This window comes from Hylobates moloch, unplaced genomic scaffold (genome assembly GCF_009828535.3).
Source record: "Hylobates moloch isolate HMO894 unplaced genomic scaffold, HMol_V3 SCAFFOLD_24, whole genome shotgun sequence".
Lineage (NCBI taxonomy): Eukaryota > Metazoa > Chordata > Mammalia > Primates > Hylobatidae > Hylobates > Hylobates moloch.
This window is the reverse complement of record NW_026652299.1, coordinates 7467676-7490750: the sequence shown is the minus strand read 5'-3', so window position 1 is coordinate 7490750 and position 23075 is coordinate 7467676. Positions and strand designations below refer to the sequence as shown.

Here is a 23075-nt window from a genome sequence, read left to right as displayed (position 1 = left end):
ATTAATTCACACTATTTGAATACGACAACAGATTAATACAACTAAGTTACTAAAAAAAAAAAAAAAAAAAAGGTAACTCTAAAAAAGACTAATCCCCCCATCAGATAGGAGAAAACTGAAACTTGGAGCAGTTACTAACTCCCCACAAAGGCTTGCTGCTCATAAATGGCCCAGAATCTAAATCAATCTGGACTGACTGTGAAACCCAAAATCTGCAGTCACATTGCCTGCATATATTTAAGAAGGCCTCAGGCAATGACCTAAGAATTGCTCACAAGGTCCGGACACAGAGCTTGCTGCTATCATATCCACCTACCCAAGGTAATCAAGATATGAATCACCTTGTATCTTAAAGACCAAGAGGTGAAAAGGAAGCTGGTGCACACTGAAAATAAAGAGCCATGTTTTCAGGTGCTTTGAGTAAAGAAAAAAGTAAATTCACTTATAAGGTGTCAGTACACAACTCTGTGGCTGAGACATGCTTGCTTCCATTTAAAAAAGAAAAAAAAAAAGTCTAGAAGACAATGTCATCACACCTACACAGGCTCTCCACAGATTATACAATAGCTTTGAGATGCCAGGAGCCCAGGAATGCTGCAAACCTTAGTAATTTGCAGCAGATAATCATTTTCCTAAAACTCTAATCAATCCATAAAATTTTCATTTCAAGTTAGGATCTATAAAGGCTAGGCATCATGCCCCAACCCTTTGTTTCTATTTTAAGGGCCTACACTGCAAAATAGCTGCTTAATATTTAAACCCAAAGGAGGACAGAGAAGGAATCACGGTTCCTCTACTTCAATCCCATATCTTTTATAACCTGCTATAACTCAACTTTTAGGAATTATAAACATCTTGAGATTGGACAGAGGACTGTAGCTTTAATTTCAAACAACTTGTATTCTTAAGGAGTCCCACACACGTTTGACAGGAAGGTGACAAAATGGAAGGCTGCGGTGTACCACCTAAAACAGCAGGCAGTGCAGGGGAGAGATGAGCAATTATACTCGTCACAGAATACCACACTCTGGATTCCTATGTAGCAAAGAAAAAACAAAACTATAGAGCAACTTTACCTCCCCCATGAATGATTCCTAACATGACCTAAAAGAATCACAATCTCGTAAGCAGCTAACAGATACATAGAAAAAGAAAAAAGAAAAAAAAATCAAGATTGAGGTCATGTCCCTTGACATGCATCACTTACACCACAGATTCCCCCACTTATCTGAATTAAGTTCACGTACCTCATTTCATTCAGATAATTGAAGTTTTCCTTTTAGAGTTGTGAAGTGTTTACCTCAACATAATTAGTAAACTGTCCACTTAAAAATACCACTACAAAAATTACCACCCCCTCGCCTCTACACATTTACACACACTCCACTACCATTAAAAGTATAAGATTTTGGCCTTCACGAGAAACTTAATTCAAAAGTCCTCTTTAAAAAATTAGCGCAAGAAATTTTACAAAAAAAGTTGCAGTCATTGCATCTTTAATAAGGAGTGTTTGCATTACTTGTTAAAGACATGGTAATTTGGGTGTTCAATACATGACTACTGTTCTGAAACCAAATTAAAGGTTTAGACTACTAAAGAGTTTGATGACTTGCCTCAATACAATAACTGGGATCGTATAGAGAACAAAATCAAAGAGGTCTCTCTTCTTTATAAGCAGGCATTTAAGGGCCTTTTAATGAGAATTTACTCTTTGGTATATAATTACTAATGAACAAAAATAGGGCCATTAAACTCACTTCTTCATAATAAAACTAATTGTAAGAAATATAAGATAATATATACATATTAATCAAATTCATGAAAAACTGAAATCTCCAATGCCTTACAAGACGACATAGTGAAAATTATATACCTTTTCTTCTTAATTAAATGTCCTGTCAGGTGACTGATGCCATTTTTTACATGGATATGCCTATAATTTAAAATACACAGACTTGGCCAGGTGCGGTGGCTCATGCCTGTAATCCCAGCACTTTGGGAGGGTGAGGCGGGCGGATCACGAGGTCAGTAGATGGAGACCATCCTGGCTAACACGGTGAAACCCCGTCTCCACTAAAAATACAAAAAATTAGCCGGGCGTGGTGGCGGGCGCCTGTAGTCCCAGCTACTCGGGAGGCTGAGGCAGGAGAATGGCGTGAACCCGGGAGGTGGAGCTTGCAGTGAGCCGAGATCGGGCCACTGCACTCCAGCCTGGGTGATAGAGCAAGACTCCGTCTCAAAAAAAAAAAAAAAGAAAAAGAAAAAGAAAAAACACAGACTCTCCAGTATTAATGATGGCAATGAAACGTCTAAGCTTCTTGAATTAATTTTAAACTTTTTTTTTTTTTTTGAGACGGAGTCTTGCTCTATCACCCAGGCTGGAGTGCAGTGGCCCGATCTCGGCTCACTGCAAGCTCCGCCTCCCGGGTTCACGCCATTCTCCTGCCTCAGCCTCTCCGAGTAGCTGGGACTACAGGCGCCCGCCACCACGCCCGACTAATTTTTTTTTTTTTGTATTTTTAGTAGAGACGGGGTTTCACTGTGGTCTCGATCTCCTGACCTCGTGATCCGCCCGCCTCGGCCTCCCAAAGTGCTGGGATTTAATTTTAAACTTCTATATGAACACTGGCTTCCCACACTGATAACAGAACTTATTGTTGGCAGAAATTTATATCTAATCTATATGTATCACCTGCTATATGCCAGGCACTGTACTGAGTGCTAAGGACACCTCCAGGGAACTGGACAGATTCAGTTCCAACCCTGGGGTACACACAATCCAGATGTAAAGACAGATAATGACCATGCTCGAGGAATGTGTAATAGATACCTGTGATGTTATTTTATACATACCACACACAGAGAGAGAAACATGCGAGAGAGAGGAAGATTCCACGCACGGTTCCTGGCTCATCACTACCACAGCCCTTGATCCAGTCTTTTGCTACAATGTTGGGTGTGTTAGGCCCCAGGGAAAGCCTCTGACCTTCTCCTGCCCCAAGACAGGACTCTAATCGCTTTTCCCACGCCCCGCCCCCCAACCCACAGAGGATCCCATTCTATACCCTGGAGGAAGGAATGCTGTCATAAAGTTTCCACAAGAACCCAAAAGAACTGAGTTCAGAGAGCTTCCAGATAACTGAACACTGGAGGTTCCTGGAGAGCGATGCACTCAGAGATCACAGGGTAGCTCTGTACCCCTTCCCCCATACCCCGCCCCACATCTCTTCATCTGTCGCCTTTGCAATATCCATTATAATAAACAAGTAAATGTGTTTCCCTGAGTTCTGTCACTCCAGCAAATTAATAGAACCTAAACATGGGGTCGTGAGAACCCCAATACCTGAACAAATGAAAGCTCAAAACTAAGAGAAAAAGGCAGAAAATTAAACACTTGAAAAATAATGAGCTACCATTGAACTGCATACAAATCACCAATTTATGGGAGACACCCTTAAGTGTCTCCACTAAGAAAGCAAAGAATCCAACAGCTGGCTAGTCAGGAAAGGTGTTCTAACTCATGACTGGATGAATCCAGGGTGTCTCAGAGTCCCTGATGCAAATGAAATGTTGACCCTCAAAAAGGTTCAAATTATAACAGCCACGGAGCCTAGATCTCAGTATCTAAAGGGTCAATCTGGTGAGTGTGAGTCCAGAAAACAGTATCACAGGATCTTGGCTCTGCAAGACCCCAACCACCTAACTATGGATAAGAATAGGTCCCAGCTCCCTAAGGGTAGGGGAGATAGCAAGGAGAGGGAGATCAAGCTGTTAGGGTGCCCAAACAGGCTTAAGACAAGGTTCCAGTTCCACAAAGGACCTGGAATACAAAAAGAAATCACCCAAGAAACATAAATTCTATGGACTATTTATAACTTGCTAAAGAAAGACTGTGGAATTGCTTCTCTGATTATTTTTTTATTTTCTTTGGAGATGGAGTCCTGCTCTGTCACCCAGGCTGGCGTGCAGTGGTGCGATCTCGGCTCACTGCAACCTCCGCTGCCCAGGTTCAAGCCATTCTCCTGCCTCAGCCTCCGAGTAGCAGGGAATACAGGCACCTGCCACCACGCCCGGTTAATTTTTGCATTTTTAGTAGAGATGGGGTTCCACCATGTTGGCCAGGTTGGTCTCGAACTCCTTACCTCAGGTGATCCACCAGTCTTGGCCTCCGAAAGTGCTGAGATTACAAGCATGAGCCACCACGCCCGGCTCTGGTTATTTTTTAAATACTCAAAAAAAAATTATCATCTGTTTAAATGACTTGTGTGATCCTACAGAGCATAGGGGAAAAGCACTAGCTATTCTTACTAATTGTCTGATTCTATATCCTAACTCCATCTATAACTATTTTGAAATATTCTACATGCCTCACACACAGTTAAGGTGTTTGTCATTATTTCAAAACTCCTTATGAGAAAAGTGCTTTAAAAATGAAAATCTTGCAGGCAAACTGAGTACATCCCAAGGATATGATGAGACAGCATACCTTTGTGAGCAATGGATGCTCAGGGCACCAGAATAATTCCAGATCCTTCCTGTTGTAGGTGACAGACGTCTTAAAATATCTTCGGTCTGAATAGAAGAAACTGACCTGGCAGTGAGTAGGCCAGGCAGACTAGGACTGACATCAGAACCAGCAATGATAGATGTGAGCTGATTCGCTTCCTATAAATTAAACACCATCCTACTCTACCGTACAACTGCTTTCAGTAATATTAGTAGAAAAAAAAAAGAAAGTAGTTCAAAGACGTCCCTATGAAAGCTATTACCTCTATGACTCCACATGTTCAACTAGGAATCAGCCTATAGAATTGGCTCTGCAACTGCTCAGCCCAAATTTTACTCCGGAGATTCAAAGAATGGAGTGTAGGTTTGTACTTCCAAGAGAAATGCTTGAAAATTTTCCTCAGTTTTTTAAAAAAAATAACCAGGCAGGGCACAGTGGCTCACGTTTATAATCCCAACACTTTGGGAAGCCAAGGCGGGAGATTGACACCAGCTTGGCCAACATGGTGAAACCCCATCAGTACTAAAAACACAAAAAATATTACCTAGGCGTGGTGGCGCATTCCTGTAATCCCAGCTACTCAGGAGGCTGAGGCAGGAAACCGCCTGAACCAGGGAGGCGGAGGCTGCAGTGAGCTGCTATCACAGCACTGCAATCCAGCCCGGGTGACGGAGTGTGACTCTGCCTCAAAAAAATAAAAAATAAAAAACATGCTATTATTCTGATATTAAATAAAAGAAGAAGAGGAGGTAAGAATACAAGTAAAAGAATACACAGTGTTCTTCATGTAATACCAACAAGAAGCATAACATATCAAATACAACCTAAAATCATTTAAAATATCATTTGGGACAATTTGCCAAGGTAGTCCGAACTCTGAAAGTTATGTTCCTTACAAAGGTCTATATGCTGAAAAACATATCCTTATAAAATAAAACCAAGATTGTAAAATGTGGCCTATGGTAACAATCAGAGGGTCACTCAATTCATGTTGTCACACTTTGCTCTCGTGGAAACATCTATTATTTTAGCTCACCTAAGGTGTTCTATTACTAATGTTCTTTCCCAATATCAGAGTGACTAACATAAGTTACAGAACAAAATTCGCAGTGTTAAGTTTCTTCCCCCAATTTTTCTAAAGTATCTGACACCTGCTACCTCTTTCAATATTGGAATTCAACCTAACCAGCGTACCTAGTTCAACACAAAAAAGGAACTGAGTTATTTCAAGTTTACTATATCATGATTCAGGACTTCCAGGCACTCTGCTACCTTCGAAAATTAGATTAAGCCCAACAAGATCATAAGCATTTAAAGAGTACCCACTACACATGATAACAGTTATACACAGATGAGTAGGACACAGCTGAACTTTCACGAAGCGCCTACCAGGAAAGTGCACACAGGCCAACAAGTATTTACTAAATGCCTACACTACACACTGTGCTGTAGGATGTAAAAAATTCATCTCACCACAGCAAGAACTTCAGGACTCATGCATTTGAGGCCCACTTTGAAATGTGAGATTGGGCATGCTGGAATTAGATTATTACATGTGAAGGGATTTCTCTTCCTAAGTGATAGTCATGCATCACATGACATTTCAGTCAACAAAACATCGAATATACAACTGTGGTCCCATAAGATTATAATACCGTATTTTTACTGTACCTTTTCTAAGTTTAGGTGTGTTTAAGCACAGTATTCAGTACAGTAACATGCTGCACAGGAATGTAGCCCAGGACTAATAAGCTATACCATATAGCCTAGGTGTGAAGTAGGCTATACCATGTAGGTGTGTGAGTACATTCTATGATGCTCCCACAAGTACACATTTCTCAGAACATACCTGACTAAATCAAGGTTTATATACACCATAACTCTAAGACTCTTAAAATACCAATCTGCTGGAAGTGACGTAGGCTATCCGAATCAAAAATATGAATCGATTCTTGAAGGGCAAGATAATTGCTAATTCAAAAAAACTGGAAAGTAATGTTTAAACTGATAGAATGTAAATACTTTCTAACTATGTACAATTTATGCATTTTAATCTAATGGGTCCGAATCATAAATTAAGAAAAAAAATTTAATTTAGTTAATTACTTGGCTTTTTAAGATACCATAATCAAACAAACTTTAGTACAAGAATAGAAGAGGTCTGAATTACCTAGTTAAGTGTTTAGTTAATTAAGACTACTAGTTCTATTCAGCTCCTGCTAAATCTCATCAAGAAACTGTCTTCGATTCTTAATTTCTCTATAAAATAATGGGATTGGATTATACTGCTAATGTCCCTTACAGATCGAAAATTCTGTACTTCTGTGATGCATAAGATTAAAATGTCAACACAATTTTCAAATCAAGACTAAAGAAGCCATTTTAACCTTTGCGAACTGGTGATGTTAAAAAACTTACTATTTCCTACCTTATTGCAAGTATCATGCTTCAGATTTTACCTACTCATTGTTTTCAAGCATGTCAAAGAAAGTTTCGTGATTCAAGGGGTACTTCTCTAACCCTCAATACTAAAACTGTTTCATTAAATACAGTACAGGACCCTAAGGAAAATGTATACCAAAAGGGAGTGGGAGCCGAGAAGAATCTAATCCAAGTCAGACCTGGAACGCACTAATTAAAATTCAACATTTCACTTGATATGTGGGTTCCTACATGAAACTCCTGTCATGGTTAAAGCTTAAGGTTAAACAGGTTAATAGAAGCCAATAGAATGGCTCTATTGAATTGTACTGAACAACTTTTTCAGCAGCTCCTTTACCTAACCACTACTTTAAGCTTTAAAATCAACTTCAGGGGTAGGCACCAAATAACCAAGTGAGCCACGGCAGCCGGGGCTGCAAACTGAAATCCATCTCGTATGGAAAATCATCATCAACTCACGTTTTCCATTTCAAACTGCGATACAGGTGGAAGCAAAGCTGTAAAAGCCTTCTCTTTGAACCTCCCATCACACGGCCTCAAGGCATTAACTTAATCTCAAGATAACCTAAAGCAGCACAGTTGTCAGAAGACTCTAAAAGTTGTATGTGCGAGAGAAGGCAAAAAAACTACTTCGGGACTAAAGGTTAAATTTCGCTGCTGCATTCCCAAGACTTAAATTCAGAGAATCTTTCCACCTGGACAGAATGGGATTGTCTGGATCCCGATGAAAATGGGAAGTTATGTGCTTAATCCTCAGACGAGGGATTCCGGGGTGGGGGGCACAGTGAGGGTCTTCACACTCGGCTGGCAGAGGGGAGTGGGGCGCTGGGGAGGTCTGGTAACTGAGGGCGACTAGGAGCCAGAAGCGAAGCTTTCCCTCAGGAAGGCCTGGGGCTCGCACCGCAAGGGGCCAAGCGCCGGGCAGCCTGGTGGTCGGCGAAGCACCCCGGCCAACTCGGGCCAAGCCGGGCGCCCGGCCTCCCTTCTCCCGCGCGAGGGCGACGTGCCCCCACCCGTCCTCGCAGCCTGCGCGAGGAAGAAGCGGAGCGCCGGGCTGCGGAAAACCAGCACGCACGACGTGGAGGCACCAAGAAAACGCAATTCGAACACGACCAGTTTGCAGAAGGAACAAAACGCCACGGCCTGGACGCCCCATTCCGAGCGCGGTGCGGACGGCGGCGCAGGCAGCGCAGCGCGTGCGCCCGGGAAGCGCGCAGCTCTCAGCTCCGCCTCCCCCACACCCCCCGCCCCCGGCTCCCCGCGCCGCAGCCGCCGCTGCTGCCCCTCTGGGAGCTCCGCGCAGCGCGGCCCCGCGAGGCGGGCGCCGGGGAGGGGAGGGGCCGCGCTCCCCGCCTCCCCGCCGGCCCGCGCGGCTACCCAGCCCGGAGCCTACTCACCTCCTCCTCCTCCTCCTCCTTGTCTCTCCCTCCTGGCCACCGGCGCGGCCCAGCCGGCGACGCGCTGACGCCGTGCCCCTCCCCCGCGGCCGCCGCGGATGCCGCCGCCCCTCCCTGCCCGCGGCCTCCGGGCGCGTCAGGCGTTGGTCCCGCCCCTCGGCCCGCCCGCGCAATCGAGGCTCCGCCTCTCTGCGCCGCCCGGACTCTGCTGGCGCAAGGTCCCTGAGTCAGCGGCCGCTCCCGCCCGCGCGAGTCGGTCCGCCCCGGCCTGCGGGCTCGGCTCCTCGCACCTGCCCACTGTCCCCGGCCTCGCTCTGCTCCCCACCTCCCTGCGCGCCCTTTCCTATCTCGTCAGCACCCTGGCCGCCCCTTCACCTTTTTCGTAGTCTTTCCCCAACCTCCTAGTCCTGTTCTAAGCTCGCATAGTCACCTTCTCTTTCTTTCTGGAAGGTCTGGTCGACCTCGGATTCCTGCTGCAGTTTTCCAGCCGGCCCGTTGCATCTCCTTTCCCGGTCTACTCCCCGGCCTGCTAGAGCCTCAGGGCCCCTGTGCGGGTTCCCGGCTCTCTTGCCGACACCTCTACTTGCTCTGCAGCCCGTACCTCCTCCACAGCTGCTTTGCCAATGCCTCTTAATATCCCTCCCTCTGGACCCCCTCGATTCCCTCCTGGCAAGGCTCATGCTTTCCTTTATCTCCGTTTTTCGCGTCCTTTCGGTTCTGACTACTCCACACACTAATGATGCAGTTTGAGTATTCCATAATTGCATGTTCGCGGTCCCATTTACGCGAAGAGAGTCACACTGAGTAATTAAAAATCACAAAGCAAAGCGACAGCAGTGGAGACCTTTTTTTGACTTGCATAGTTCCATCTATATTTTCCTTATGCAATAATATTCTCATTGCCACTTGAATTTCAAGGAATGGGATTTTCTTTTGGGGCTTAAAATTCACAAATGTTGGATGTTTTTTCGCTGCGACCTAATTTCACTTTAGCTCTTTTATTTATAGAATACATAGTAGAAAGAGTACCAGGAAGTCCCAGGTGTTCTTGACTGTAAAATGAGGAATGTGTCCCTTCTTTAAATTCCTTTCTGAAGTAAAGGATCCTTTCTAAAGTAAAGGATTTTGTATCTGGAAGGAGGTTGTAGGTTAAATGACTGGAGAAGGCAAAGCATGCAAATATAACTGGATGTCTGGTTTATTAAGTAACTTCATTTTTAAAACTGCAGCTTGGAAGAGTTAGGCTGTGATGCGGAAATGAGTTAAGAAACATACCAAAATAAAGGAAATCGATTAGGCCTGTGTAGTTATATCCACAAGTTGCTTTAAGTTATGTGAGTAAACATTCTTATCCTTAAATTGATGCGTCGAAACTATCTTCCGTTCTAAACAAAATCCAACTCTGTGTGGACAAAGTTTAAAACCATTGTTGAACTGAACAACAGCATTGTAAGCATTTGAAAGCCTAATAAACCATCTGTCCATCCACTTTCACACAAATTGAGAAACAGAAAAGAGTAAATGTCAAACCCTGAAAGTGAGTGTTCTGACTACATATGAAACTAGTAAATCCTATTACACAGAATAAAATACAAAATGCTTCTCCACTTACGATGGGGTTACTTCCCAATAAACACAATGTAGGTTAAAAATATTGTAAACCAAAATTGCATTTAATGCTAGCAATACAGCAGATGGTCCTTGACTTCCAATATTTTCAACTTCAGGATGATATGAAATGTATATGCATTCAGTAGAAACCGTAACCCCATCATAAGTCATAAGAAGCTCCTCAACTTACCATGGGGTTACATCCAGATAAACCCATTGTAAAATGGAAAAATTCTAAATCAAACCACAATATCTGAAAAATCCTGAAGTTTATGGCTGCCATTTCATTGTTTTAAAAATAGAATTACATAATTTTATAATTAAACTGGTCCTTAAAATAATTGGGAGTCTAATCCTTTCATTTTAAAATGAAAAAAAATTTTTAATTCTTTTTTAATCTGATTAATAACTGAAGCCCAGAGAGGGTAAGTTGTCTACCCAATATTACCCAGCTTAATTGGAAACAAAGCCAGGGTTCAAACTCAGACTTTCTGTCTCACGTACCTGCCAGCATCTGGCTCATATTAATAGTTAACACTTATATAAAGCTATTCAACATCAAAATTCCTTGACTTTGCAGCTTTGCCTACATGGTCTGAGTGATGTATGAAATTGCACTTGGCATTAGCTAGGAAGGTATTTCTGTCAGAAGCTGTTTTGTCCCACTGGTTTCAAGGATTTCTGTTGCACAACTTTCATCTCAGTCAGGATTCGTTTGCATGATCCAGGCAATTCTGGCCAGACCTCCGGAGCCATGAACCAACCAAATGCATTCATCCTCGATGGTGACAAGGTCTGTGCCTACTTGTAAGAATTATTAAGACCCTATTGCCAAGAAAATTACAACATCACTGGGAAGGTAAAATGTGAAACACAAAATGATAATTCAACACTACTAATGAAGGATTCGATTGTAAATTACCAATTTTAAGATGGAAAATAATCCATGTAAATTAAGGGAAGACCTCTTAACGATAACAACAAAAAAGGACAGAAAGTGAAATTTCGAATTTAGGTTGCCTTACGGAGAAAAAAGGTAAAGGAAATTGCTTAAACAAAGGAGGTAAGAAAATAAGCACATCAATAACCAAGGAAAAGATAGGAGATCAGCTGAGGTGAAACAGGAGATTCATTTTAGAAACAACAGAAAACTAGCTGAAATAATAGAGTAGGATCATTGATAAGGGGCCTAAATGTGAGCCTGAGATATTTATTCTAATAGGAAATCATCCGAGTGGACTTACAACGGGGAAAGGAGGACAAGACAGGGGGACCATAACCTTGTCTAGTTCCAATGAGGCAAATAGAATTTAAAAGAATCGTTGGTCATAAATGCAACTAAGGAAAGACTTGGGTTCACTGAGTATATGTAAGAATCAAAGACGAGAATGAAGTCCAAGATGACTTTAGGATTGTGGCAAGAGTCAGTAACAGGATATACAGACCTTGGCACCTTAGAGTTGGGAGATGATCAACACTCACTGGTACACCCTCTAAATTGATAGATAAGGAAGCCAGACATTTTCCCAAGGTAGAATCTCATCGTCACAAACTCATTCCAGAAAACCGTAGTTTACTGTTTAAATAGAATTAGCAGGTTAAAAAGGAAATTTGCTCACCCTGTTCCTATCCCTGCTGGTGTTTTATGGTCAGCTAATTTTTATTTCTACTTCAGCCCGACTGATGTGAAAGTGCTCAGTAATCCACCATATAATATTACAGTAGAAAATAAATCAATAAGTGTTTGTTAAATAAGTACCAAATGCACTTTGGTATGTTTCTACTCAGAACTCTGCTAGGTGTGGAAGCCTAGAAAAGTATAAAAAGGGAAGGGCCTCTGCCTTTCAGAAGCTTTACAATCTGGTTGAAGAAAAAAGTTCAAAGCACCTGACACAATAGAGAGTAAATTCCATGGACAGTGAGAACAGCATATGTGGACTGGAAGGTATGTTTATATAGAAACAGGGAGGAATAGTGTTGAATGGATTGGAAGTGATATGATCTATAAAGTTCATTATTCAGCACATTTTTGTTAATCTTTAAGCACCATTCTAGGTATTGGAGATAAATTAGTAAAATAAAAAGCTCCTATTCCTATTGAGGTTACATTCTGTTCAGGAGAGACAGAGAAGAACAAGTAAGTATACAACTATAAGAGTAACAGGTGCTCTGGGCCGGGCGCAGTGGCTCACACCTGTAATCCCAGCACTTTGGGAGGCCGAGGCAGGCGGATCAGGAGGTCAGGAGATCGAGACCATCATGGCTAACACGGTGAAACCTCATCTCTACTAAAAATACAAAAAATTAGCCAGGTGTAGTGGAGGGTGCCTGTAGTCCCAGCTACTCTGAGAGGCTGAGGCAGGAGAATGGCGTTAACCTGGGAGGCGGAGTTTGCGGTGAGCCGAGATCGCACCACTGCACTCTAGCCTGGGTGACACAGAGCGAGACTCCGTCTCAAAAAAAAAAAAAAAAAAAAATGCTCTGAAGAAAATAAAGGGCAAAGGTGTCCGAATGTATGTGTAGGGGGATAGGACTGACCTTTCTGAGGAACACTTAAACTATCACTTGAATGAAAGAAACAACCAGTCATGGATGATCCAGAGAGGAGTAGTTCAGGTGGACAGTAAGCCAGTGTAGAGCCCTAAGAAGGGGTTAAACTTTGTGCATTTAACACTATAACAAAGCCAAGTGTGTCTGGAGTGTACGGAGCTAGGAGGAACGTGAAGGAAAGGAAGCAGGGGAGGTAAGTAAGGCCTTGTGGGTAAGAAGGGATTTTGAGGTCAGGTTAAGATATGGATATTTGGGCCAGGCGCGGTGGCTCACGCCTGTAATCCCAGCACTTTGGGAGGCCGAGGTGGGCAGATCACCTGAGGTCAGGAGTTGAAGACGATCCTAGCCAACATGGTAAAACTGTCTCTACAAAAACACAAAAATTAGCCAGGCATGATGGCACATGCCTGTAATCCCAGCTACTCAGGAGGCTGAGGCAGGAGAATTGCTTGAGTTTGCAATGAGCCAAGACCGTGCCATTGCACTCCAGCCTGGGCGACAGAGCGAGACTCCATCTCAAAAAAAAAAAAAAAACTAAATATCTATATATAGATATATAGATATTTGGAAGATTAGTCACTTTGGCATTCTGGATTCAAGGAAGGAGAAATTAGGACCTGGAAGACCAGATGGAAGCCTGCATAATAATCCAGGCAGGTGGCGATGTGAGGTAGGCAAGGTTGATGGCAAGGCTAGCAAGGAAGATTAAAATGGTCAAAATTGAGTATTGGGTATTTCAGAGGAGTGGTAGGCAGTATTGGTTGGAAAGAGTCCATAGTGTCCAATGTAGGAGAAAGGTCAAGGAGAATTTGTATCAAAGAAAAGCTAGTATACTTAGCAACAAGATGTCACATGTGAACTCCAAGAGAAGAGTTTCCATAGAATGAGGAGGTAAGAAGTGAGGAAAGGGAAGCAGTGAACTTTCTGACTATAAAAACCAGTACAAATCAAAGTGTGCAAAAGGATATGTGTATTTTATTTGCCCTTTAAGGCCATTTACATTTTGAAATACTATTGAATTTTTTTTTTTCTTCTTGGTGTCTGGCTCTGTCGCCCAGGCTGGAGTGTGGTGGTGCAATCTCGGCTCACTGCAACCTCTGTCTCCCAGGTTCAAGCGATTCTCCTGTCTCAGCCTCTCAAGTAGCTGGGACTACAGGTGTGTGCCACCATGCCTGTCTAAATTTTTTTTTGTATTTTTAGTAGAGACGGGGTTTCACCATGCTAGCCAGGATGGTCTTGATCTCCTGACCTCATGATCTGCCCATCTTGGCCTCCCGAAGTGCTGGGATTACAGGCATGAACCACCGCGCCCAGCCCAAATACTGTTGAATTTCTAAATCCATTTAAATGCTCCCATCAAGTCTAACTTTTTTTCTCCATACTGAGGGGAAAACAAATGTATTAGAGATGTGTCTGATATGCTTTTCTGGGCCAAAATGCAGTCACATCAATGACTCCTTGCTCTAAACGTAATTACAGAAAGTTTACTTTTATTCCTGAGATATGGCAAGAAGCTAACTGTAGAAACACTGAGGCAAATGTAGTATCATATCAGTTATGGCTCCATTATTGCCATTTGTTAAGTCTAAACCATGTGGGCTCTGGGTTGGACCTCAGACACATCACACATTGTCACTGAATTCCAGATTTTCATTAATAAAGAAGGAGAATCACCCAGACATTAGGCTTATAAAGAGAAACTAATACCATTCTGTGAGATGCACATATACAGATACCATGACTCCAAGTGCAACTATTGCAGCCTGGAAGAAGACAACTCAGTTGAACTAGATGTTCTTTTGCCCCGCCAACTGCCAGACAATGATTACTTTTCTTCCTTAGAAACAGACGAAACTAGTTTGGCAGAGTGGAAGGAGAAACCTAAAGACCCTCCATTTGTAGCAATGCAATTGAGCACCTCAAGGAAAGCAAGCCTGCCTCTGGCTAAGCTGTGTCCACACATGCATGTGCATGCCTTCTCCCGATTGTATGATGTCGGTGGGTAGAGTGTGTTAATTTGTTAGGTGTTACTGAAAAATGAAATGCTATTAGCACTCTTTTTTATTTGGAATATACTTCATTTTAAGATCCACTGGGGCCAGTTGATCTCTTGGGATGGTTTGGAAAACTTCATTAAATTCAATGAAGGAAAAATAAGTGTAAGTGATTCTAAAAATAATTATGAAATTTACTATGTTTAACTTGCCGGCCCAAGTGCTTCTCAAGTCAGTAGTGACCAAGGATCCTTAGCATTAATGAACAATTACCATATTGCTGAAATCAACACCATATTTAGCTTTAAAAGCCTTCTTGTTATTGGTGCTGAAAGAGGCCAAAAACATCAGTAGCCCAGGAAGCATAAAATGTACTCTGTTGATGAAATGATCTCTTTAAATTAGGGTTTAGCTATTCCAACACTATAATGCGAGAGAATTTGCTTTGTCATTGTTACCTTACGGCCTAGAGACAGAAGTGTTTCATACTGTGGTTCATCCTGTACCTTTTATCAAGGATAAATTCATGTTTTCGTTTAAAACCAAAGAAAGCTTACATAATCTCTCCTCATGATTAGCCCTTCCAGCAATTATCTGTTGCTTGGAATCAGTGTCAGCCAACCAAGTTCAGATGGCAAGAAAAAAAAAAAAAAAAAATTGTTTGATCTGCTGTGATGTGATTTAGAAGACTGTGTGCATGGGAGGTACAGCTATGCACATACAGAGAACATATTTATCTAATTTGACTGCCAGTGATTTAATTAATGTTTGTCAAGCACTTTGAACATGAAAAGAACTATCTGAAAGCTGAGAGCTATTACTCATAATCATTTTTCCTATTTGTTGAACTAAAATTAACATACAAATGTGATACTCTTATGGTATCTTTGAGAGAGATGCTCCTAACAAATTCATTGGACCACACTTTAAGAAAATCTCATTAAAACTTCAAGTCTCTGGTTTTTGAAAGTCAAGCTTCAAGCTGGTTGGGTATTATCCATCAGTAGATTTTGAAGCATACAGGCTAAATAAACACCAGTGACAGCTTGGGGAAGTGTATGCACCTGTTTATTGAGAAAAAGTTAACAGGGGCACATCTAAAATAAGAACACAGACCGCAACCTGATTTTCAAGAAGTTTTTGTGCATGCCTACACTTAAAATTACCCATATTATCATCTAATTTTTTTCTTCTAATTTTCTCTCCAAAGAATAACTACTAATGAGCACGATGCCTTGGTAACAATCTGAGAGGAAAAGAAAAATAGGGAAATACCCTATTTTACAGCTTTGAGAAGAAGCAGACATCATGTTTTCCATTATTGCTTTTTCTCCAAGTCAAGTAGAAGAGCAAATGGCAAAAGAAGAAGACATCTTGATGAGAAAGTAAGAAGCCTGGACAAAGGCCCTAGTCCATCATTATCTTCCACATAGAGATTTTAGCAGTATTGCATTCATACCTGCAAAGGACTGGTGGGATATTTGTTGAACTTTCCAGGACGATGGGGCAGAATGGACTCCCAGTGGAACAGAAGGTTGACTCTGACTTTCCCAGGAGACTTGTTTTTGAATTTTAGTTTCATTTTCTTTGCATTCCAGTCCCCTAAAGATAATTTTATGTTGCATCTCAATGCAGAGTCTTCTTTCTGTGTGTACCATGCAGCACACGTATCTTAATAGGATATGCCTGATTAAAACACTAGTCCCATCTCAACCCTATTAAACTGAACTATACATACGGGCCTGGAAATGTACCCTTTCTACAAGCTCCTCCATGATTTTATGCTTTCTGCAGTTCAAGAAAGAACTCTAGAGGAGGTATTGCTTACCATGTCTGGCCATTCTGAGCACAGATCTTACTTGTAGTAATCAGATGCCACAGGAACAGTGGTGTCCACCAAATATTACATGGCTCCCTTACAGTTTCCACCCTCTCATGTCATTAGCTTGGGGCCACGTAACTAGTAGTAACCAATGGGCTTGCGGAGGAATGAAGAGTATTGCTTCCAGCTCTAGTTTCTTTTTTTTTTTCTTTGAAACAGAGTCTCCCTCTGTCAACCAGACAGGAGTGCAGTGGCCCGATCTCAGCTCACTGCAACCTCCTCCTCCTGGGTTCAAGTCATTCTCAGTGCCTCCCGAGTACCTGGAACTACAGGAGCACACCACATGCCCGGCTAATTTTTGCGTATTTACTAGACACGCAGTTTTGCCATGTTGGCCAGGTTGGTCTTGAACTCCGGACCTCAACAGATCCGCCCGCCCAGGCCTCACAAAGTGCTGGGGTTACAGGCATGAGCCACTGCGCCCAGCCAGCTGTAGGTTCTTAAGAGCACTCCCCCTTTCCTCACCTCTGTGTTCCTGGAAGTCCCATTTTCCAGATGGTGTAGCTATAAGAAAAAAGCAGCCCTGCATCCCTGGGAATGGGCCTGGAGAGCAACTAGACCCCTCAAGAGACTTCTGATGAGTGAAAAGTAAACCGTTAACAGTTTAAGAGCTCAGGTGTCATTTGCTACACTAGCATTGTGAACCTATCGTGGCAAACACAACCTGATTTAGCTATTTCTCTTTCACAACTGCAGAAACATTTTTTAACTTTGCACTGTAAACAGGTAGCAAAGGATAATAGAAGGAGCAATGTAATTTACTAAATAAATCATTTAAGTACAAATCGATATACAGAAATCACAAATAATGTATTGTATGATACAAAAAAGTGCTCTTTATGTAGTTCAATTCTGCCTTTACTTTCCAAATCTCGCTTAAAGAATTAGTAAAATCTTTAGCCTACTATATCTAGATAAAATACCTTTGTCCTTGCCATGCCTAAATCCTCTTCTTTTCTCCAACATGGCCATGTATCATTAATATTCCATCATTTGGGCTCTCAGATGGATATGGTTCCATGTCCATTGCCAATCAGAAGTGGATTGATTACTTATTTGTATTTGTTGCTTAAAATTTACTTCTTAAGTGCATCAACTAAATTTCTGTGACATTATTCACTAATTCTTTCCATTTGTTACTGCACAGATGTGTGCAATGCTGAAACAAAGAGACTTCCTCTTCTGTGTACTTTGGGCTCTGCCCTCACACACCTGGGTCCAGCACCTATGGGAAGGATGAATCACAAAGCTTTGATGGAGGGGATGAGTGATGGAAAAACAACTTCTATAGAGGCCGTACACTTGGCAGAAGTCACTGATCTATACTATTTGCTGATCTACCCCTGAAGCATTCTCTCTGACAGCAGAAGGCCAGTTTTTGCTATTGAACCATTTCAAAATCACTGTTTGAAAGCTACATATGCACATAAAGAAAGGGCAGGGAACATTTGCTTTTCATGGGTTCTCAAGCACTACAGAAACTCTTTTGTCAGTTACTATGCCCATACTAACCAATCTTATGGCGGCCTCAAATCTTTTTTTGAAACAATACATAAGGTAGCTACAGTTTGCTTCTCCCATGAGTAGAGTTAATAACATTTCTTATGTTTTAACACATCACCTTTCCCTTAATTCACAGACCAAATAGAAAAAAAAAATGTACTGTATTCTTTTTCCTGTTGCTTTTTCAATAATTCACTGAACAAATCCACATAACATTCCTGGAGTCGAGTGGAAGAACCATATGAAATGCACCCATTGAAATGTTTTTCAGTTCTATTTAGTATTTATTTGTCCCCATTTTGAAATTAGGCCATGCTGCTTTTGTTCCTATAGAAAAGAAGTTATGATTTAAGAAGACTTTACAAAAGGGAAGCTGATCTTGATGTTATCAAGCTTCCCTCTTTTCTTTCAGTAGAATATTTGAGAAAATGCCAGTTGGTGTAGCCTATCATCAGAACTTTTCAAGATCTGATTGCTTTTGAAAATTAACTTGCATAAAACTATCTGACCCTCTTTAACAGATATTATATTCCCCTCTGAAAGGTTTGCACCCACATTTGTCTCTGTATACTGAAAGAGTAAGACCATATCAAATGTTTTACATGAAATGATGCCATAACTAACATGTTCTCCCTTTTTGGGGGTGGACAAGCGTTGGTATAAACTCAGGCATTCGGCTGGGCACAGTGGCTCATGCCTGTAATCCCAGCACTTTGGGAGGCCAAGGCGGGTGGATCACCTAAGGTCAGGAGTTCAAGACCAGCATGGCCAACAAGGTGAAACCCCATCTCTACTAAAAATGCAAAAATTAGCCAGGCATGGTGGCATGCCCCTGTAATCCCAGCTACTCGAGAGGCTGAGGTGGGAGAATTGCTTGAACCCAGGAGGCGGAGGCAGCAGTGAGCCAAGACCCCACCACTGCACTCCAGCTTGGGTGACAGAGTGAGACTCCATCTCAAAAATACATAAATAAATAAATAAGTAACCTAAACTCAGGCACCCATATTCTTTCAAGATGAATGTTAACCAGAATGCCATTTTTGTTCAGACTGTCACTAGATGTTTTTATAATTAGAAGATCCACTTTAAAATGAAAGTCTGAGGTTGATGAGGCAGAACCAGCTATTTTTAAAGGGAAATTCTTGTTAGTACAAAATATTGGAGGACAAACAAAATGAATTTTTACAAGCAGATTAACCAAATTGTTCATTACTGTAGTAAACATTGCAAAAATCAAGAGGATGGACTATATTAGCCATATTATGGACTATATTAGCCATACCCAAGCTAGAGAATGAAACGCTATGTACTAATTTATGTACAATAACTGTTCATACTAGCATTTTCATAGTTTGGGCAGTGACTCATTTTGTTCCATGTGACCTTTGTTTTCCAGGATTGGTTGCTATTAGAAAACAGAAGCAATAAAAATAAAATAGGATTTTACTAGGCTAGCTTTGGGTTTTTAAAAATAGTTGAACACCAAGGGTAAAGCAGAAGACTAGTGTTAGGGAATCTGGTACCTTTACATCTTTACAGTAATTTGAATATTTGAGAAGTAATATTGTTTCTTTTCTTTTTTTTTTTTTTTTTTGAGACGGAGTCTCGCTCTGTCGCCCAGGCTGGAGTGCAGTGGCGCAGTCTCGGCTCACTGCAAGCTCCGCCTCCCGGGTTCACGCCATTCTCCTGCCTCAGCCTCTCCGAGTAGCTGGGACTACAGGCGCCCGCCACCACACCCGGCTAATTTTTTTGTATTTTTAGTAGAGACGGGATTTCACCGTGGTCTCGATCTCCTGACCTCATGATCCGCCCGCCTCGGCCTCCCAAAGTGCTGGGATTACAAGCGTGAGCCACCGCGCCCGGCCTTCTTTTCTTTTTTATAAAGGACATTTAGTAAGGTATATTTCAGTGGCATATCATTTTAGCATTTAAAAAGAATGACCATGAAAATGAAGTTAGGTAAGCATAGTCTTTTACCTTTGTTTTATTTTGCATTTCTAACATTTGGTTTTCCTTTGGGTGTAGATGGCTATGTTAGAGGAGGGGTATATTTCAAAGAAAGAACTTAATAAAGTAATTTACTGACAGCAGGTCACCAATAATAAGCAAATATTTTATAAATCATGAGACTGAGTAGATTACAAAAGAAGGGATGAAAACTGCTGCCAAAAGACATAATTTTCAAGGAATTTTCAAAGCTAATGAAAGGATCTAAATGTCAATGGTGCACATACACAGAATAATTCACTTCTTAAAGGTGCTTCACTAGGTATTTTTAAACTTGTTATTTTGAAAATGCGCAAACATACACCAAAGTAAGAAGAATGTTATTACTAAAAGGGGTCCCCATGAAGTTATCACCACGTTTGTTACACTTGATTTAGGTCCCATTCCCTTCTTTGATGCTGTTTTTATGACTGGGATATTTTAAAGAAAATCCTTATATCATGTTATTTTCTACCTAAATACAATAGTATCTTATGTAATTGCAATGCAATTATCACACTTATGTGTGTTCAAAACGTCTATTTTCATATCCTTAAGTCATTGCTAATGATTAACATTTTCTTGTTTGATTTTTGTATTTACTTTACTCCTTCCTCCTTTATAGTCACCTTCTCAATTAGCAAAAGAAATCCTACACCTTGATTAGATTATTTTTACCATATTCCTTGGGCCCTTCCCATGCCTTTCTCTGGCGTGATGTGTATTCAGAATCTTAATACCATTTCCAAATTCTGCATTGCAATTGCCATGACACAAGAAAATTAAATTTAAATTTTGCTCAGCTGGGCACAGTGGCTCACACCTGTAATCCCAGCACTTCAGAAGGCCAAGGCGGGCAGATCATGAATTCAAGAGATCGAGACCATTCTGGCCAACATGGTATGACCCCATCTCTACTAAAAATACAAAAATTCGCTGGGTGTGGTGGTGCACTCCTGTAGTCCTAGCTACTCAGGAGGCTGAGGCAGGAGAATCACTTGAACCCGGGAGGTGGAGGCTGCAGTGAGCTGAGATGGCGCCACTGCACTCCAGCCTGGCAACAGAGTGAGACTCCGTCTCAAAAAAAAAAAACAAAAAAAAACGAACAAAAAAAAAATTGCTCAAATTTCAAAGTTTATAGAGTGTAGAAACACTGTAATTTATTTTTTAAAATTAAACAAATCCATAACCTAACTGTGGCTGCATTGAGTATTCTGCTAGGTAATTTCTAGGATGTTTCTCCTGGGATCCTTTGCAAATATAGAAAGACGATTTTGGCTAAATGAAGCCAGTAAACAAATACATAAAATTAAAAAGTAAATGACTGGAAGATAAGGTTTAAATCCTAGCCTGAAAGAGGACAGGAATCCAACACACTGGTTGAAGAGAGTTCTATGGAGGAGAAACCCGTGGGCAGTCTCTTGAGAACACTGCCATCAGGATATACTGGCTCCAAGCGTTCTCCAGCATTGACTGTATCACCCTTCCCTGCTCATGGCTAGTCAATGGCACGTGCTACCCTTGAAGGGATAGCAGGACCCCTTCAAACTTGGTGCAGTCTTACCAAGACCACACACAGTGAGGCAGAGGTGGTTTCCCAAAGGAAGATCAACTGAGGACACCAAAAAAGAGAAAATGAGTGTATGGTAGGCAAATTCAACAGAAGGGCAGAATGAGAATGTAGAAACTCTTATTGCTCTCATCCGTGACTCTCTGTTCTTTAGCTCTTATTGATGGGTCACTGAGAAAACCAGCCTTTCTCACCAGCTCTGGCTTTGTTCATGTATATATGTCTGTATGTATATTAAATACTATTAGAAACTACCAGTTTACTAGAACCCCTTTCTTCATGTCCCCTTTGTTAGAATACCATGATTTTCTAGTTCTCTAACTTCTTCTCCTTATCCTTTGCGAGCAATTTTTCTTCTACCTGTATATAGTCATTCCTCCCTCGGTATCCGAGGGCGATTGGTTCCAGGACCCCCAAGGATACTAAAATTCATGGATGCTCAAGTTCCTGTTATAAAATTGTGTAGTATTCGCAATATAAGCCACACACACCCTTCTTTATACTTCAAATCATCTCTAGATTACTTACAATACAAATACTCTATAAGGCCGGGTGCGGTGGCTCATTCCTGTAATCCCAGCACTTTGGAGGTCGAGAAGGGCAGATCGCTTGAGCTCAGAAGTTCGAGATCAGCCTGGGCAACAGCATGGTGAATGCTGTCTCTACAAAAAAAAAAAAAAAGTATTTTTTTGTTTTATTGTTATTTTTGTTTTCAGAATAATTTTGATCTGGGGTTGGTTGAACCTGTGGCCGCAGAACCTACAAAGTGCCAACTGTGTTCTCATATTCCGAACCCAGAGGTATCTGAGAGAGGTCTCAACCAATTTAGAAAGTTTATTTTGCCAAGGTGAAGCTGTGACACAGCCTCAGGAAGTCCTGATTACATGTGCCCAAGGTGGTGGGGGTACAGCTTGGTTTTATACATTTTAGGGAGACATGAGACATCAATATACATGAGTAGGATGTACACTGGTTCGGTCTGGAAAGGGAGGACAACTCAAAGGTGGGGTTGGGAGGCTCCTGGTTCGTAGGTAGAAAGGAGACAAAAGGTTGCCTTGCATTCTTTTAAGTCTTTAATCAGCCTTTCACTGAATACACAATTTACACGTTGGGGATGGGTAGAGGAATAGTGACTTTTACCTTAGCCTGGCTCAGTGAATCTGCATTTTTACATAAAACAATAGGACAGAAGAAGCAATCAGATACGCGTCTGTCTCAAGTGAGCAGAGGGATGACTGAGTTCTGTCCTTTCTCCTGCACCAGTAAAGATAGGCTATCCATTTATGTTGCCAAGGTGAAATTCAACAGAACTGTTTTTGGATCACCTGAGCTTGGGAAGTCAAGGCTGCAGTGAGCCATGATTGGGCCACTGCACACCAGCTTGGGTGACAGAGTAAGACCCTGTCTCCAAAACAAAAAATAAAAATAAATACGAAATCTTGAGGCCCACAAGGAAATTCCTTGTGGGCAAATCGTGAGGGAGGTATGTAGCATTTTTATTTTTGCAGCTATCTTATTCAGGAATAAAATGGGAGACAGGTTTTCCTGACACAGTTCATAGCTTGACTTTTCGTTTTGACTTAGTGGTTTGGGAGGTCCTGAGATTTATTTTCCTTTCACACCTTCTTCAGGG

General features: G+C 41.6%; 1 protein-coding gene across 2 annotated transcripts in view; it reads right to left on the bottom strand.

Moving 5' to 3' along the window:
• Positions 1-23075, bottom strand: part of GTDC1 (glycosyltransferase like domain containing 1) — a 421645-nt gene that overhangs the window by 382930 nt on the left and 15640 nt on the right. The window contains exon 2 of one of the 2 annotated variants that reach the window (XM_058434258.1): positions 21971-22104. The gene's annotated coding sequence lies outside the window, so the exon portion shown is untranslated. Of the gene's footprint in view, positions 1-8776; positions 8888-21970; positions 22105-23075 lie in introns of those variants that run through there. The other variant, XM_058434259.1, reaches the window with a different exon arrangement.